The following is an 18,649-nucleotide window of genomic DNA, read 5'->3' on the forward strand; positions in this document are numbered from 1 at the left end:
TCCTGTGTTCAGCCAGGATGGCAAGGACTGTGTGGGAAAAAAAAAACAACAACACTAAAGACCTCACAAGTTGTTATCAAACATTTTGCTACAGGAAAAGTGTTTGGGGAAATCTTTACTTTGAAGTTTTATAACAGAGTCAGTTATAAGCATATGGTACCGAGGTTTTGCTCAATGCATGTGGATATATAACCAGAAAAATAACAAAACTCATTTTTAAAGAACAGAATAAAGCAAAAAGACTGTTACAAAAGCTTCAGAAGGTTCACGGCTAGAAATGAAAAACACTGCTAATCTAGTTGTTTTAAACATCCTGGTTGTCATGACTACTTGAAGTACTCTTTAGGTGATGTCCTTTATGTAAATTATTTTTAGAACTTTAGTTGCCCTAACAACAGGGCATACTTATAAGCATAGCAGCTGGCCTTCCAATCAATTTGTTTTTGTTTGAAGAGATAAGTTCTAGCTTTTTTCTTTTCTGTTGACAAATGGTTAAATGGTGGGAGAATAAGGAGATAAAACAGCACTCAGGAAAGCTTGTTTTTCTATATATGTCCTGCTAAATGTTATTTACTAGCAAGTATATTACCTTATATTGAATGCTGTGATGCCGATATTCAAAGACTTGTATCTGGAAAACATATGACTTATCTGCATAAATGTTGATGGTTGAATATTGGTGTTACTTATCCAGCTAAATTTAGCTGAGTGAATTAGAGGTGTTTCAGAGAGGGGAATGACTTAGCCAGGAAACTTATCTGGCTAACTCTGATGTTTGGAGTTAGTTGAATAAATTTATCAGCTAATTCTAGTTGAGCAGGGTAAAAGTTTTCCAGGAACTTATTCCCAAATAATTTTAAGCTTATGTGGCTGTATTAAAAGAATATATTCGTATAAGTTCTGACAGTTAAAAAAATGTTTATGCCAGTAGGTCCATGCCCCCCAGCGGTTGCAAATAGTGATGAGGTAGGCCAGTCCCCCGATAACTCAATTATTCTTAACATCCAGAATGTCCCCTTTTCCCACTCCTTCCTGAATCCTACTCCCCTCCCACCTACCCCAAGCCAACCTCAATGATCCCATTTCTGCAGGCACCTTTTAAATTGCTGAGTCCACCGAGCCACAGTACAAGCGCACTACTTCCAGTGGCATCATGCATTGTCTTGACAACAACACTTTTAGCTTTTGATTTTGGCATTGCTAAGAATAAAATTGATCTCCATACACATAGAACAAAAAGGATTAAAAACGAAAAGAGCAGTAGTGCGGGCTCGTCCTGCACTGCGACAATAACATGGAGCACGAATGCGCGAAGTAAGCAAGCCCAAGGGGGAAAAGGTGGGGGGGGGGGTGATTTAGAACTAAGGCGGGAAAGCAGGAGCAGTGGCTGGGGGATGGGAGGCAGTGGTTAGGAGCTAAGTTTGTAAAGGAGGAATGCTATTGGTAGGTCATGTAAGACAGGGCTGCCTGCAGAATCGCCAAAGCACAGTGGAGGCAAGGCGCTAGACTGTTGTGGTTGCGCCAACTTTTCCATAGCTAACAGCAGATTTCTAAGTGAGGAGCATGAGGAGAGAGCGAGACCGTGGAGGAAAGGGTGAGCCTCACCGAGATTGGGCATTAAAATGAGGCCAGAGACCCCTGTAGCCATTCAATTCAATGAGCCTACTTTTCAGAGTGGCTCCCGCCCCTCTCCCAGCCCCAGTCAGCCTCCCCAATTTGTCGTCAGCTCTGGGGAAAGTGGCCCAGAAGTGGGGCCAGATGAAGGGAAAGATTTTCAGGCAGCTGGGGTGCCCGAGCCCTCCAATCCCCTGCTGGACTTGTCCCTAAGCTCGTTGGGCAGTGAGTTCCTCCTTTCCGTGCGACCTGCCCCCTGGAATCCTGTGGGTCTACCCCCTCTAGGAGGCTGCTCTCCAGTGGGTGTTCGCCAGGATCTTGTCCTACTGGTAAACCAACCAGAGCATAGGGTTAGCAGGGCAGAAGTTGGAGCAGGCGACAGAGCAAGAAGGAAGGCATTGGAGAGAGGCCACATGGGCTGTAGGGAGACTTCAGCCAGCGCCAGCCATCGAGGGAAGCAACCACCGACAGCAGAGAGATGAGTCAGAGTGACAATGGTCCAAGGCTGGAGCCATTTTCCCTACAGAGTAGTCTTCAGCGAGACCGGCTTCCAAGAGGGATATAGGAAGGACATGAGCTCCGCGTGCGGTAAGTGCGGGTGGTTGCCCAGTGATCATAGTGGTGGCAAGAGCCATAACAGGGAAGGAGGTGGGGAGACAGAGCTTGGGTAATATCTCACAATGGAGGGCCAGGCTTCGGAGGATGAGTGGCATGGCACCCAGGTTCCAGTGGAGGTGAAGCAGAGGATTGGTCTTCAGTGCATACAGGGCAGGCAGGCAGGGGGCGGAGCATTTCCCATCACAGTATTAAGGAGAGAGCGATGGATTCAAGGGACAGTGGGAGGAGGTCCGGTGCCAGCATGAAGAAGGCTACTGCGGCTGGTGCATTTTTTGTTGCAGGTTATGATGAAGAGGAGTCCCCAAGCACATCTAGGAAGGAGGCATGGAAGGAGAAGACGCCGGGATGAAGTAGTAACCAAGAGAGATGCCAGTCGGAGTGTCATGGCAGCAGTGCACGGAAATCAATGTCTAGCAGTTTACACAAGGTGGCAGGAGGTAAAGACGGGGTATCTCTTAGAAGGATAGAAAGAGGAGGGCTAAGCAAAAGAGGGAGGTGATAGCACCAGTTCTGATAGTAGCCCTTCCACAACTTCATCTTCTGATAGCAGTAATATGGACCGGTTACAGCGAAACAGTGGGTTCAGACCCAGCCAGGACATGAGACACCCTGCCCTTGCATCCTTATTGGAGCTATGGGAAAGTGTTATGCTCAGGCTTGTGGACCCTTGGGCCGACGAGGGGATGTTACACCTTGCAGAGGATCCATAGGTTCTCTCATCGGGTGGCGAGGCAGGACAGAGGAGGAGAGCAGCTGACCCTTGTACTGAAGACAGAAGCTACTGTGGAGTCAGATGAGGAGGTGAGCGATGGATGGTCTTCACCACTGGTGGTCTGCGGTCCCCCCGGGAGGAGCCCGTAGGGACCCGACCACTGGGACTTAGGTGGACCTAGAGAGGTCAGGGTATCTGTGCAAAGGCCAACTGGAGCTTCGCCCTGGAAGCCCGCTGTCCCTACAGGAGGAGCTCGTAGGGACCCGTGCCACTGGGATTTAGGTGGGCCCTTGGTGACGGTGGTCTTGAAGGAGTCCTAGGTCAAGTGCCAGAGGGTCGACGCTCACCAGTCTGAAGTCGTGTGCCAGAGAATCACCGCTTGCCAATCCGAAGTCAGGAACCAGAGAATCACTGTAAGCCAATCCAAAGTCAGGAACCGGGAACACCAAGACGAAACAGGAACCAGAGTCCAAGCACAGGGAACTCTCCGAAGCAAGAAGACTAGACAGCATTGGAGGACGTTGCCAAGTCAAGGAATGAGCAGAGGAAGCCTCCTTAAATACTTCCTCTGCTCTGGATCATTGGAAGCAGGTGAGCATCATTAAAAGGATCAGGTCCCTTTAAATTCAGTGAGGGGGCGCGGCCTCGCGCCTAAGATGGCGGCGGCCATCATGAATCCCCTCCGCAGGGGAGAAGCTGTGGTGCCGCGCCGGGGAAGCTAGGACGGCTCTCCAGCGTGGGGGCACCCGAGGACCTGCACCCACGCGCGGGGGCATCAGCGCCGGGCCTGGGCTCCTCTGGACATTTGCTGCGGCGGTCGCCGCTGCAGTCAGGTAGGGGGGGGCGCGCCCACGGACGTGCGCGGGCACGGCACACACCAGAAGGGGTACCCAAGAAGTTGAGAAAAATACGTAGAAGGAAATATGTTAATATTTTCTGCTTGTTAGAGGGCAGGAGGGGAGGCAGAAAAGGGCATAAGAAGGGAAAGAAGAAGAAACACGCCGAAAATACAGGGCCAAATGTATCAAAAAATATTCTTAATTGGGTGCGTGGTTTCCTTATATTAGCATGCGTGGTAGGGCACTGCCAACCAGGGCTTTATGGGGCGCTCCTGGCATATGGTGACAGTATAATTGGAGCTTACAAGGGTTACGAAGGTTGGGCATGGCTCAATTATGACGAGACGTTCAGGGACAAAATGGCAGGGAACAAGTTCATATCATGGGGTACACAAGACATAAACTTATGGCTCATGCAGATGACCAACAAGAGTGCAGGGAGCGGCAAGCCTAGTTCGGGTGCATACACCGGGGTAGGAGTGGACGTTGGACTGGGAGGGGGTACCGATGGTGCACTACGAGGCGCGGCATCCAATAGCAAAGGGAATGGAGGGCAGAGAGGGGCAATGAGAGGTTCCGATGTTTTTTGGAGATTTAACAAAGCCACCTGTTTATTCCTGGAATGCAAGTTTCGGCATGCATGCTCCGCGAGCAATGGCGCATATCCGGAACTCAAATGCAACCAAGCACATGTACAGATAAGGACAAAAGGCAGAGGTCTGGACAAGCGCTTGACATAGGAAAGGGTTAGGGAATATGGGGCATTGCCCTTTTGCAAGCTGGGGAGAAGAGTTCAAGGTTAAAAAAAGTAAATCATTCAAAGATAGTGTTAATTTAGCACCACAGCAGGTAGGGAAGGGTGGTGTAGGATGACAGTTGTATAGCTTAAAATAACTAGGGGATATACAGGAAGGTGGGATCCCTCAGAGTACATTAAAAGAGATAGGGTGGGCTGGGAGAGGGGTTAGAGTTTAAGGATAGAAGTATGGGGCGGGGGTTAGAGGGTTGAAGGGTTTGTAGTCCATAGGTTTTATCAGGTAGAGAGCGCATAGGGAAGTTGTGTGCAGGGTGATGTTTTGTTTCATTTCAATGGAAGGTGTTCTGGAAGAGCGTTACAAGAGCAACATGAGAGGCAAGATAGTTCCTGTAATACCCAGCAAGATGGGGAAAATTGAGGAGTGGGAATTGATCAGAGTTCGGTGGATCCAGCCACTTGGATAGTCTATATCAAAGGCAACAATGCGGTGTCCAGTTTCCTTCAGTATTATGGCTGGGATGGGGGACCAGCGCAAGATCATGAGTTGTTCAGGTTAATAACATGGGCAAAGTTAACAGGTTACTCAGTTGCTATTGTGCAATCCCAATTAGCAGGTTTTTCTTTTTTCAGAAATTGAGAGGATGGGGTATCCTTTGGGGAGTTTTAGATTGAGGAGAGTGATGAGCAGTTGGCAACATGTTTTAGGGGTACGTGGTGATAAGAGGAGGCCAATCCATTATGAGGATTTGGTCAGTGTATCAGCACAACTGACCTGGGTTTGTTGGTCTCATTATGAGGTGGCATTGTTCAGGATAGCTTTCTCTTGGGTGTTCTTCGGTGCCATGTGGATTAGTGAGTTGGTGGCCAAATCACGGTACAGTGTACACAAATTGGGTCTAACTATGCAATGCATACAAGTATGGGAGAAAGAGGTAACACTATTCATTCCTAGATCCAAAATGGATCAGAGGGGAAAAGGTACCTTTATTACGTTATTGCCTGCACAGAATTTAGGGGTATGCCCAGTTCGGCAGGTTCATGACTATGTAGAGATACATCCGGCTATAGAAGGGTCCTTTTTAGTTCATGAAGATGGGTCACCATTGACCAGTTTTCAGTTTACCAGAGTTTTGTGTTTGGTGATTGAGTGGGAAGGAAGGGACGCGTGGTTCTATAGTTCTCACTCCTTCCAGATTGGAGCAGCAACATCTGCAGCAGAGGCAGGCATGTCAGAGGTCGGGATAAAAAGTATTGGGCGTTGGAAGTCCGACACATTTTGTTCTTACATAAGATATTAAGTTAAAGTAAGGTCTCACACATTAAAAAAAAATTTTGTTGTTAACAATGTGTTTTGCGTTTCAGAACCTTTTGGAGTATGGCGTTTTGAAGGATGTGCCTAGATTGTGGGCCATTCCTACATACACAGGACGCAGAGAAAAGCACTGAAACGACTGTACGGGGAGCATCTGGAGCTTGATCGGGTAGGTTTGTGTCTGACTTGGTTCAGCAAGAGGGCTATGGGTTGGGATGACCTCCTGCCTTTCCTGTGGGAGAGATTTGACATGTGGGGTACACCCAATATTTTGCTTATTCACTTGGGGAGTAATGACATTGAATCCAAGTCCTGTAAGGAATTAGTGATGTGTATGAAAAAGGATCTGTCACAAATAATGATCCATAGGCTGCAAGTTCGGATTGGTTGGCCAGACGTTATAGTCAGACTGAAGAATAAGGAGGAGATGATTTGGCCTTCCGGGGTTAAAAAATTAAATAGGTAAATAGGAAAGTGGATGGGGTGGGAGGGGGGATTCTGGGTACGGCTTCCTTGGTCATGGGAGGTCGAGACAGGTTTGTTCAGCGGAGACGGGGTCCATCTGTCCAAAATTGGCATGGACTTTTCAATAACTCCCTACAGGAAGAGCTGGAGCAGGAAATTAGGAAATGGTAGTGAACCGCAGTGGGGGAACAATCGATTTATGCGGCTTGTCAGTGGCAGAAATCCCAAGCCCATGTTATTCGGAAGGTGGTTGGGCATTGGTTTTGAGGGGGGGGGGGGGGAAAGAACCTCATGTAGTTGTGGGGGCTGCTACAAGGGATGACCGGTGAACTATGGGGCTAAAGTTCCCGGTAAAGCTTACTCTCGCTGGTTTGAGGCGGAGTAGGCAGAAAAGGGTGGGGGCGGATCTTCACCATTGGGGGAAAGGTGGTGGAAAAATTGGGAGGGAGGAAAAGGGGAAGGGCCAGTTTGGTTATGGTTAATGGATGTGAATTGTACGGGCTCAGATTACGAATAAACTGCGGCCTATTGGAATACCAATTTTACTTGTGTAGGGGGAAGGGACTGCAGGGAGCACAAGTATTGCCTCCCCATGTTTTAGAAAAAGTAGAAAATAATTTTGGAGAACTTGCAGAGAATACATTTATATTTATGTCTTGGACAGTAATATTTATTTAAGACTTATTTATTTATACAGTCCTTCAGTAGCTTACACGTAAAGAAAGAATAATCTCCGACCTCATGTCTAATAGCTATCTAAACTCCCCCAACAACTAACTATTAGCATTCCTGTGAGTCAAGATGTATTTGTCAGGAGACAATTGATAAAATATTATTTGTAGGCAGTGGTCTTGTATGTCAAAGATTAGTGTACTAGTTGGTTGTTTATTGTTTTATCTATTATGTGCATATTTTGTGAACTGCTTTGTGTGCCATTATAGACTGCAGTATGTAAAAAATGTCATATAAATAAATAATATTTCCTGATGGAACATATTCAAATCCTTCAAGTGTCTATTACTACTACTACTACTACTACAATACTATTACTGCTGCCATTATAGTACTTGACACATGCAGTGCCGTACAAATAACCATAGGAAATTGTCCCTGCTCTATAGTGCTTATAGTCCAATCAAGATATTAAAACAGGACAAAAGTGAAATTTGGGAATTTTGTATTTATTAAGAAAATGGTTAAAATCAATGAGGCTGCGCATGCTCCTTTAAAAATCTGGCCCTATGTGATCAAATGGTTAATAAAATCAGCAGAATTCCTAGGTCAAGCAATGTATTGTAGATTGGGAGACAGAATAGCAAAAAGTCCAGAAACAGCCATATAAAGATGTGGCAGGGTAGAGCTGGCAGAGCTTCAGAAGCTGTTCCTTTAATTCATGGAGAATTTTCTGTTCTGACCTGAAGCACTCTTGCCAAGCAATGCATTACTTTTAAGATAGCAAACTATGAACTGTTTGGTACCATTAACCTACTGTTCAATTGCATTTGTTTTTGCTTCTGTGCTTGTTACAATAAAGCATTCCTTTACATGTAATGCATTCTCTCTGGTGGCAGAGAAATAGCACTTTATTAAAAAACTTAGTTTTTTTTTCCATTTCAGTGTCTATAGAAAAAACTTTACTGAATAAAGCCCATAATGGCAAAACAAGCACTACAATTTAGATCCAAGACATGATTTGAAGGCACTTGAGCAAAAGAATGCAAGATTAACGCTCATGTCTTATAATCATTGATTATGAGGAAATTGCATTCTATTTTCATAGACCACTCCTTCAAGTCTAAATTGGTACTAATAATGCTAGACTCATGTCATAGTATTATTTGCTTAGAAATATAATTCTATGGGTTCTTAGTTCATAATTTTGTCCTAAAATTGGTACTATGGCTACTAATATTATGTCATGACAGTATTAGTAATAGTAATACATTTCATATACCTAATTCTTAGCACTACGTTCACTTTACCAGTTCAGTAATATTCTGTATAAGATTCCAAATGCTCTTTCATATTCCATGGTACCTTCTGTTCTGGGGCCATTTTTCTAGGTCTTATTTTCAAAGCTTTACCATCCACAAAAGCATGGAAAAAATTATTGATAAATCAGGATTTGTATCTTCACCACAGTAGAGTGACTATTACAGAACTGTTAGCTAGAAATATTTTTAAAGTCAGACACAAGTTTTTGTTATTCAAATAATGTAGCAAAATTTGGTTTTATTGTTAAAGCTTTTAAGATACTTGGGGGCACTTGGAACTCTCCTTTTTCTGGTGATGAAGAACTTGTTGATGACAATGCTGACAATGCAGTATCACTGTAATAATGATGATGACAGTGTTACTGGCAATTGCACCACTAGTATTGCTCACTTCATGGCACTCATGTTAACAAGGAAATCACATCCTCCTGATTCCTAGTTCATTTTTTCCAGTCCTATAATGCCTCCCTTGCAATGCTGATATTGATTTCTAACAACCACCTGAACTTCTTCAGTGATTATAGTACTTCTACTCTATCACAGTTTTTTGAGCCTGATTTCTGAAAGTTTCTCATCATATACAGAAAATGACAGAAAATTCTTACTTAATCAAGCTCATTGTGTAGAAAATGTGAATTATGAGGAATCTACTGCTAGAAAAATTGATACTTGTTTTTTAAAAGAAATCTTTTTTTTTTCTAAGTATATTTTTGGTTTTAAAAACATAGACATGCTTAATATGATGACAAATAAAGACCACTTGGCTCATTTAGTATGCCCATTTTCCCTACTGCAATACTGCAAAATCTATATGATTTATGTCTATATGTGTGTTTCAGCTTTCATAAATATAATATCTTAAACACATATCTAAATATTAACCCCAAAAGGCTGTTTAACTTAATTGTTTTTGTTTTTTGAAGGGAGATACATTCTAAAAATAATGCAAAAAAGTTTTATTAACAAAATTTGATCCAAAAATCTTAATTTAAATTGTAATCACAAGGCATGATTGCAAAAATACATACAAGACACAACTCACAAGGTTCAAGGTGTTGTGTTCCGCGCCCGTGGCCGTCTTCGGGCACGGCCCCCTACCTCTACCACGGCAGCGACCCGCCGTGGCAACTCCTGAAACGCTCCCCGGGGCCGGTGCCCATCACCCCGGGGATGGTCCGTGGTCTGGCCACCCACTGGGGAGCCATCCCTGCTCCTCCCTCGCGGGGTTCTGCTGGCTTTCCTCCTCGGAGGAGGAAATCCAAGATGGCCGTCGCCATCTTTAGGCGCGAGGCCGCTCCCCCCTTCTGGATTTAAAGGAACCTGATCCCTTTAATGATACTCACCTGCTTCCAATGATCCAGAGCAGAGGAAGTATTTAGGCTTCGGTACAGTGGTGTTTAGTACATTATAACCAATAAAGAAATAATCATTTTAATACAAATCCCCAGTAGGCAGTGATATTAAAATCCATGATGATAGGGAAAGGTACAGGTCGAGTGATTGGCACTGGCAGAGGAGACATTGGCAGAGGAGGCACTTCAAGTGGCAATCCCCCATTAAAGTTAAAAAGGGACCTGTTCCAATCCAAAATCTCTGGAGGGGAGGCAGTTCCTGCCAGAAAAAACTTAAATTTAAAAATGATGCACTGCCACCACCTGTTTATGACCCTGTTTGGAGGTGAAGGAAGGGGAGGCTGAGCCATCCAAGGCAGTTGGGGTAGTGGAGAAAGCAAAAGAGCGAGACCCAAAAGCAGCAGTGCAACAACATACTCTAGTTAGCGCTAACGATGTAGCACAGTCACTGTTTGCTTCTGATTCCGATGAAGAATCATCTTGTATGAGATTCCCTTCATCAGAAATGGAAGACATAATAGCTGAAGAAGGTTTAAGAGGATTAGTTAGTTCCGTCTTAGCTTCCACTTCAGTGCTGGAGGAGATAGAGGAAACTGGTGATGATGATGAGGAAGAGCAGTCAGCGCAGGCAGAGAATATGACTGATGCCCCTGGCATTGCTTCTCAGGGTACACCCACTACTTCAACTCCAGTGCAAGCATCCACCCTGAAGGCTATAGAGAAGGGAACACGAAAGAAACACGAAAGAAATCTGTGATTTAGAGCCACTTTAAAGTGAGGGAGGATCCGTGTTTTAGGGATGTGAATCGTTTTTATAATGAATTGAAATATTGTAATTCGTAATATATCAGTTAAAACGAGAAACGAACACTTTTTCCCCCAAATTTTCTTGAAAATCATTTTTCGGGATAGTGTGCATTAACAAAAAAACGTTTATTTTTGTTAATTTTTGTTACTTTTTGTTATTTTTGTTGGGAGTTAGCGCGCACTAAGTGAATAATGATTTTTTACTAAAAATAAAAATGCCAATCCGTGGGAAATTGAGATTTTCCCGCAGCCACATGAACCCAAAAGTGCAAACGATCGGGCACCCGATACACATCCCTAGTAATTAATGTGCCAGGGATATTAGCAGAGGCAAGCAAGTGGGACATCTAACTAATTCTGGAATGATGCATGGAATGGATACAATGTGCAAATGGCTATCGGTATATAAAAACCTTTAAATAAATAAATAAATAAATAAATAAATAAAATATGCAGAAGCAACACCCAACAGTACTGACATCTGGGGATGGTGGCAGTACCAGTCAGAGGACCCCTTTATCCAGACAGCATAAAATGGTTGAAAAGGAGCAGAGTCATCCCACACCCTCAGACCCTTCCAGCAGTCAGTTGGCAGGACAGCAGTCCCTGCCATGCATCAGAAGCGACAGCCCACCATGGAGGAAATGGGGTGGTGTTTGGTAGCGCTATCCCAGGGAAGGAGGCAGGCAGCCTCAAACGTTTTATCCAGGAGCATTGGGGAAAGGACTGCCCTTGATGACCAGCCCCTGCAGGTAGTGGAGAATGTGGGTTTCAAGCGTTTGCTGCAAGTCTTAGCTTCAAATTACAAACTTCCCTCCAGAACCACATTTAGCAGTGTCACAGTCGCATCCAGGTGCTGCTAGCTAAGGCAGAGGGGAGTGTGCATTTCACCTGCGATATCTGGATCACCATGAAAGCTTGACACTCTTACCTCTCCTTGACAGCACACTGGTGGGACCTGGCTGAGACAGGGGCAGGTAGCAGCTCTATTAGTGACCAAGTATCAGGGTTCAGGTGGGCTTCCGCTTTACTGCACACCCACCTGACGGACGAGGCCCATACCTCGGCCAATATTCTATCATGCATTAGAAACATGCTGGAGGGCTGGCAGCTACACCAGAGAGCCATGAATCTTCAGGCATGGTTCTTTGACACAGACAATGGTACAATCATGGTAAAGGCAATATCTGATGGGGGCTTTCAGAACTTCTGATGTTTTGCATACACTCTGCACCTGGTAGTGAAATTAGTTCTGGGATTGGAGTCCAAGGACCAAGACAATGAATTGAATACCTGCAGATGTTAATACAGAAGTGCAGGAACATAGCAGGGTACTTCCACAGAAGTGTGAAGGCGGGGCAAATTCTCCGTCAAAAGCAGACTGATCTGGGGATGCCTCACAACGTCTCATTCAAGACAATACCACCTGGTGGAATTCCACATATATGATGCTGCAGAGGTTAGTGAAGCCCTTCAAGGATGCCACGGAGGAGCTGAGTTCCAGAAGTGCCACCTTGGGTGACATCATCCCTATAGTTAATATTCTGGAGGAAAATTTGGAGGGCTTTAAACAGGAAGAGGGAGTGACAGCAGAGGTGCTGCATTGTCTGGACTTTTTGCAGAAGCAGGTGAAAGAGAGATTAGGACCTTTAACAAAAGATGACAGATATATGTTCGCCACAGTCTGTGATCCCCGTGTGAAAGGGAAACTCGCCCTACAGTCCAATTGTGTCACATTTGTGAAGAACCTGCTGTTAGAAAAGGTCTATGAACAGGAGCGCCATAGGTAGAGGCAGATTAGGCATGAAGCAGAGGAGGAAACAGCAGGCACTTCAGAGAATAGTGCAAGCCCAAGCAGGAGCAGCACTATGTCAGCAACAGCTAGTACTTCTTCCTCCACTTCAGTACGCCAAAGCCATGTTGCCCCTAAAAAATCATCTCTTCTGGCACAGGCTAAAGCGAAAGCAGCTGCAAGAAGGATTCTCAGCCCAACCAAGCAAAGGAGACACCAGCACAAATGTCAGTGACATGGTATCTCACAGAGCTCACTGAGGACATGGAGACAGATCCACAGGCATATTGGGCACACAAGTCCACTGTCTGGCCTCACCTAGCCAAACTGGCTCAGTGATATCTGTCCTGTCCCACCAACCAGTGTGCCCAGTGAACGTGTCTTTTCAATGACAGGGGATATCATGAGCCCTCATCGTTCAAGGGTGGCACCAGAGTTGATGGAAAAGCTAGTGTTTTTGAAAATAAACATGCCTTTGCTTGGGTTTCCAGATTTTCCCTGTGAATGGAAAGATGAATAAAAGCAGTTTAAGGCCTTGCAGCTCTGCCTGCCTCATATGCTCCAGATTTATCAGCACATGGACCTAACCTCATTGCTGTGCCTATCTGTCTCGCGGCTTGTCACTAAAAGGGCCTGAAATCAGTGCTTTGCCTGTCTGTCTCTCGCCTTATGTCACTTCAAGGGCCTGAAATCAGTGCTTTGCCTGTCTGTCTCTCGCCTTATGTCACTTCAAGGGCCTGACCTCATTGCTGTGCCTGTCTGTCTTTATGGGGCAAATTTTAAAAGGTATGTGCGCGCGGTACATTTGTGCATGCTACCCGGCGCACACAACTATATGCCAGATTTTATAACATGCACACACAGCCGCACGTGTTATAAAATCAGGGATCAACATGCACAAGGGGGTGCACACTAGTGCACCTTGAGCGTGCCAAGCCTTCGGGGAGACCAGTTGGCTTTTCCCGTTCCCCCCTACCTTCCCCTCCCTTCCCCTACTTGTCCTGCCCCCAGCCCGAAAAACAAAACAAAAAGTACCTTTGTTTTAGATGTTACGCCTGCCAGAGGCCTGCCCCATGTCCTGGAATCCTCGGCCACACTTCCCGGACCACCCCAGACCACCCTGCCACGCCCCCAGACTGCACCACCATGCCCCCGGACTGTGTGCTCCACCCCATCCCGCCCCCGCCCACCCATTCAGAAAAGCCCCGGGACATATGCGCGTCCCGGGGCTTTATGTGCCCGTCGCGCGTAACCCCCCTATGCATGGAAATCCTCATGGTTTTATGTGCGTAGGGCTTTGAAAATCTACCCCATGTCATTACAGTGGTCTGACCTCATGCCCTATGCCTGTCTGTCTTGTGCCTTATGTCACAACAAGGGACTGGCCTCATTGCTGTGCCAGTTTGTCTTGCACCTTATGTCTCTATAAGGGCCTGACCTCATGAGCTGTGCCTGTCTTTCTTGACCCTATCAACACCAGAGGGGCCTGACTACCTCCACTGTGCCTGCCTGTCTTACCCCTATCAACACCAGAGAGGCCTGTGTACCTCCACTGTGCCTGCCTGTCATGCCTCTATCAACACCACAGGGACCTGATGACCTCCATTGTTCCTGCCTGTCTTGCCTCTATCAATACCAGAGGGACGTGACTCTACCTCTACTGTGCCTGCCTGTCTTGCCCCTATCAATACCAGAGGGACCTGATGACCTCCACTGTGCTTGCCTGTCTTGCCCCTATCAACACCAGAGGGGCCTGTCTACCTTCATTGTGCCTGCCTGTCTTGCCCCTATCAACACCAAAGGGGTCTGACTATCTCCACTGTGCCTACCTGTCATGCCCCTATCAACACCAGAGGGACCTGACTACCTCCACTGTGCCTGCCTGTCTTGCCCCTATCAATACCAGAGGGGCCTGTCTACCTCTACTGTGCCTGCCTGTCTTGCCCCTATCAACACCAGAGGGACCTGACTACCTCCACTGTGCCAGCCTGTCTTGCCCCTATCATCTTTCTGCCACTCTGCCTTGCTGCCATACACCAGATGACTCTACTCCTTGTGGTATTCTTGCTACTGTCATGGTTCCTCAGTGTGTTGGTGCTAGTCTTCCTGCTGCTTTGTTCGTTTATTGGCGCCTTGGGGTTTTTTCTGACACCCTTTCTGCTTGCTATGTTCCCCCTTCATTGTACTGTAGGATGTTGATGCTACTTGTCTTGCCACTTTGCCTCTCGTGCTGCCTTCAAGGTTTCATGCAGCTGTTATCGGTGCCCTTTTTTGAAGCTGTGGGGTGTTTTTGACACTCTCGCTGCTGCTTTGCACCTCTGTTAAAGCGCTCTTGCCACTCCTGATACCCCTTTGCCCCTTTACAGTGCCTTAGGCTATTCATGCCACTTTGGTGCCACTTTGCCACAGTCTAAGTACCTTGGAGCTCTTTTCCCCTTCTGATGATTGCTCTCCAGAAGTTTCATCCTAATTGATAAGTAAACCCCAATTCTGCAGCCAAAAATAGGCTGCAATACTTCCCCATTGTCTTTGATTTGTTTTTTGTTTGCCATTAATCTAATAAACACATTTTTTTGTTTTTGCTTTGAAACTAATGAAACAAATTGGGGTCCCAACGAAATTAATAAACAAACCAAAACACATTATTTTCTTCTGCACATCCCTAATAAAGATGTTTTTATTTTATTGTAGCTGTCCATTTTCTTGGTCATCTGCTTTTAAAATTAGCCCTTAAGTGCATACATATGTGCGTATATTCAGCAGCATCACTGTGCCATGAATATACATCATAACATAGCTGGAAGTTCTAACTGGTTAAGTTACTTACATGGCCTGCTTTGATTATCTATCCCATAATGTTTTATTGATTTGGAGATGACTCTATTTGTTTGCAAATGCTGTCTTTTGCCTCTTTGGGAACATATTGTAGTTCTCTAGGACCATTTCCAGCATGTGGTAATTTTTTTGTGAGTGGAACACACCATACATTTGTGTGATTGTGACTCTGCCACTGTAGTGACTGACCCAACTTCCAGTTCCTTCTCCTCATTCACTTTCTCCCCTCATCATCCTCTGCTTCTTGGGCAGACATAAGAGGCTTTCCCCTTTCCCCTCTTCCATCCCTTTCTCCCCCTGCAATTCTGCATTCCTCTACATGGTGTATGTCAGATTAATTTCTAGGGATGTGTTTTCATTGAAATGAAATGGAAAATTCTAATGAAATGTCCTGTTTCCTTCCAATTTATTTTTAATGTAAAATATAAGAAACCAAACAAAATTTCATTTTTTTCCTTCATTTTGTTAATAAAAAATTGTCCTGTTCCTGTCGCACTGAAAAAACATCTCCCAGGCCCTTCCCTAAGGACCCTATCTCCCACATCCTATACTACAAAGTCTTTAATATACATTTAAATCTTCAAGAAGCAGAAGTGATGCCTGGTTACTCCTGCCCTGCTATTGCACCTGTTTCAAATGATGCCGGCTGACTGAGACCAGCTCCATTATTACTCTCTTCTGTACAAAATGGCATCCAGATAAAAAAAAACCTAGGAATATGACTCCTAAAGTTAGAATTGGACCTTAAGGAAACCTACCTACTAATACTATTTCAGGTAGAGGGAGATATGAAATTTGTCATTTCAGATACCCTAAAAGGATAAGAGAAGATTGTTTTATGTCTGCCCCACTGATAATGACCACCTTATTTCAAAAACAATCTCATGAACTGACCCTTTGTATCTGGTCTTTTTATATGCAGTTAGCAAATTATATCCTTTGGTTTAGTCTGATTTTGGATGAGCACATAGACCTGTTCATCATTACAGGCTGGATATACTGGATAAGCTGAATTGTGTCCTTCTGGTTTTTCTGTCCAGTACCAACCAGGAGCATAGGGAAGGAGGATAGGCGTTGCTTTATTGCATCATAAATCAATCCCTTTTGTTAAAATGGAAATTTGACAGTTGACAGGGATGGAGGGAGTGTTTATTCTTGAAAAAAAGAGATAAAAATAATTTAGGTATTCTTTTCACTTATTATGCTCCATGATTCTAGATCTTCTTTGAGTGAATAACCAGATATTATCTCTTAGGTGACAGTAGAATCCCCTAGGCTTTTAGTCCTTGGAGATGGTAACATCTATGCTGAAACAGTTTCTTTTGTCTCAGCTCATGATTTTATGGTAGTACTGGCTTTCTATGGGTTTTCTCCTCAGGTAATAAATGAACCAACACATATAGCAGTTCACACCCTAGATCTAGTGTTTTTTTATTCTGCTTTGGAAAACTCTGAGTTAAAAGCTAGTGGAGTGTTGATTACCCTATTATCTTGGTGTGACCATTTCTTAATCATTTTCATATAATGCTGTGTTTCTGTCCAAGTTAAGATTAAAGAAGCTTATTGGTGGATTTAAGGGCAAGATAATTCCTACTAATTTGTTGAGTGCCTCGGGTGAGCTCTCATCGAAATTAGGAGATGCTTCAGTGAGCACTATGCCCTAGATTTGGAATAATGAGCTAACTGCAGCTATTGCGTCCATTGCTCCTGAAAAACTACAACTTATTGTAGGGATGAAATCTGCTTCCTGTTTCACAGATGAGCCTCTGAGACAAGGTCAGATTAGTGCCTTTTTGAATAATGGCATTGACCGGGTGGGATGCAAGGGTATGCCCCAGCCTCATCGCTGGAACTGAATGGCTATTGTAAGGTTTGGGGTGTGTGGAAGGGGGTCAGGAGGGGGGATGCGGGGGAGGGGGGTTCCTCATTTTGTTAAATTCACACCTTTATAGAGAAAGGGGGAGAGGAATGTTGGGGGGAATATACCTCATCGAGTGTTGAGGTCTATTCAGGTAGGGGTGTAGGGATGGGACCATACACCACCAATGATTTTTATGCGAACATATGAAGGGATGGGGGATGGGGACCCTGAACTCACAATGATGATTATAGAACATTGGGGGGAGAGGGTGGGGGGCCAGGCACATTATTCTATTTCTTTTTTTTTTTATTGTTGCGCAGTCGAAGCCACCTTGAGTGACTGTCCTGGGTTCAGCTGGGGGGGTAGCCCTGACACCCGCTCAACCTTTCATTCAGTGGCAGCACTTTTTTAGCAGCCAACCCTTTAAGTTGATGACTGTCCTTTGAGGTTGGGGCTGCCATCGCATTAAAGGGCTACTAACTGCATTCTTTTGACCCGTAGTGTTTGGCTGCGAGACAAAAGAATGTTGCCATAGATCCATGATTTTTTTGAGAGTAGGGGCCCCACTATCTCAGTGACACCCCCTGTGATAATGGGATCTCTTCCACAAAACAAATCACGGCTTGATTCCTCCAGGCCTACGTTTGGCATCTATATTCAAATCTAGGTACATTTATAGCAGCCCTAAATTTAGAAATCCCTAAAAGTTAGAATCTAAAATTTAGGCCAGCTATTAATTTTCCTAGATTTAGGCTCCAAAGTTAGGTCCCTTGTTCAGAAAATCAGTGCTAAGCTCCTAATTTTATTTCCATATCTAACTCTACCTCTGTAGCCTCCAACTTTATAGGCCCTTAAATTTAGGTGTCTACTGAAATTAGGATCCTATGTTTAGGCATTATAACAGCATGGATATAGACTAAGCAATTATATTGGATAGTCAAGGAGGAACCAGATGGCCGGGGGTTGAAAGGCCCGGCCTGGCACCACACAGTGAAAAAAAAAGAGCACTGGAGGAGGAGGGCTTAATATTCCTCGAGGCATAGCGTCGTGTGGGGCGGGGTCTTAATGCTCAAACATCCTTCCACAATATTAAAATGAACCGAGGGCATCATACTCCCATGTTAATTTTTATTTATTTATTGGTTTTTATATACCGTCGTTCGAGATAGCCATCATGACTGTGGACAAAGTAGTGCAACAATTGATATAGATTCATTGAATTAAAGAACCAGTAAGAAGTAACATGTTAAAACATTAAAAGATTGCACATTGGAATAAGACATACATTTGAATCTTAATATAAAAATACAATCGTCAATCGTAAAAGCAGCGTCTTAAAATTACAAAGAGCACAGATATCAGTAAAAAAAGGAAAGAGCATCAATATTAGTAAAAAGCAGGATTAAAAAGTTGAAGTGACTGAGGCTTCTAGGGGGTATTTAAAATAGTGTGAGTAGTTTGTTAGGTATCTCGGTACGCTATTGTGAGGAGCCAGTTCTTTAGTTCCTTTTTGAAAGTTTTGAGATTTGTTTGTTGTCATAGATCAGATGGAAGCGCATTCCATAGCACGGGGCTCGCGAGTGAAATTGTGCACTCACGTACTCATGAGAGTCGAGCAAATCGAACCGAAGGGATGGCAAGAAGATCTTTATAAGCCGAGCAGAGATTTCTTTGTGGGATGTGAAGTTTAA

The sequence above is a fragment of the Rhinatrema bivittatum genome, chromosome 1, assembly GCF_901001135.1.
Source record: "Rhinatrema bivittatum chromosome 1, aRhiBiv1.1, whole genome shotgun sequence".
Lineage (NCBI taxonomy): Eukaryota > Metazoa > Chordata > Amphibia > Gymnophiona > Rhinatrematidae > Rhinatrema > Rhinatrema bivittatum.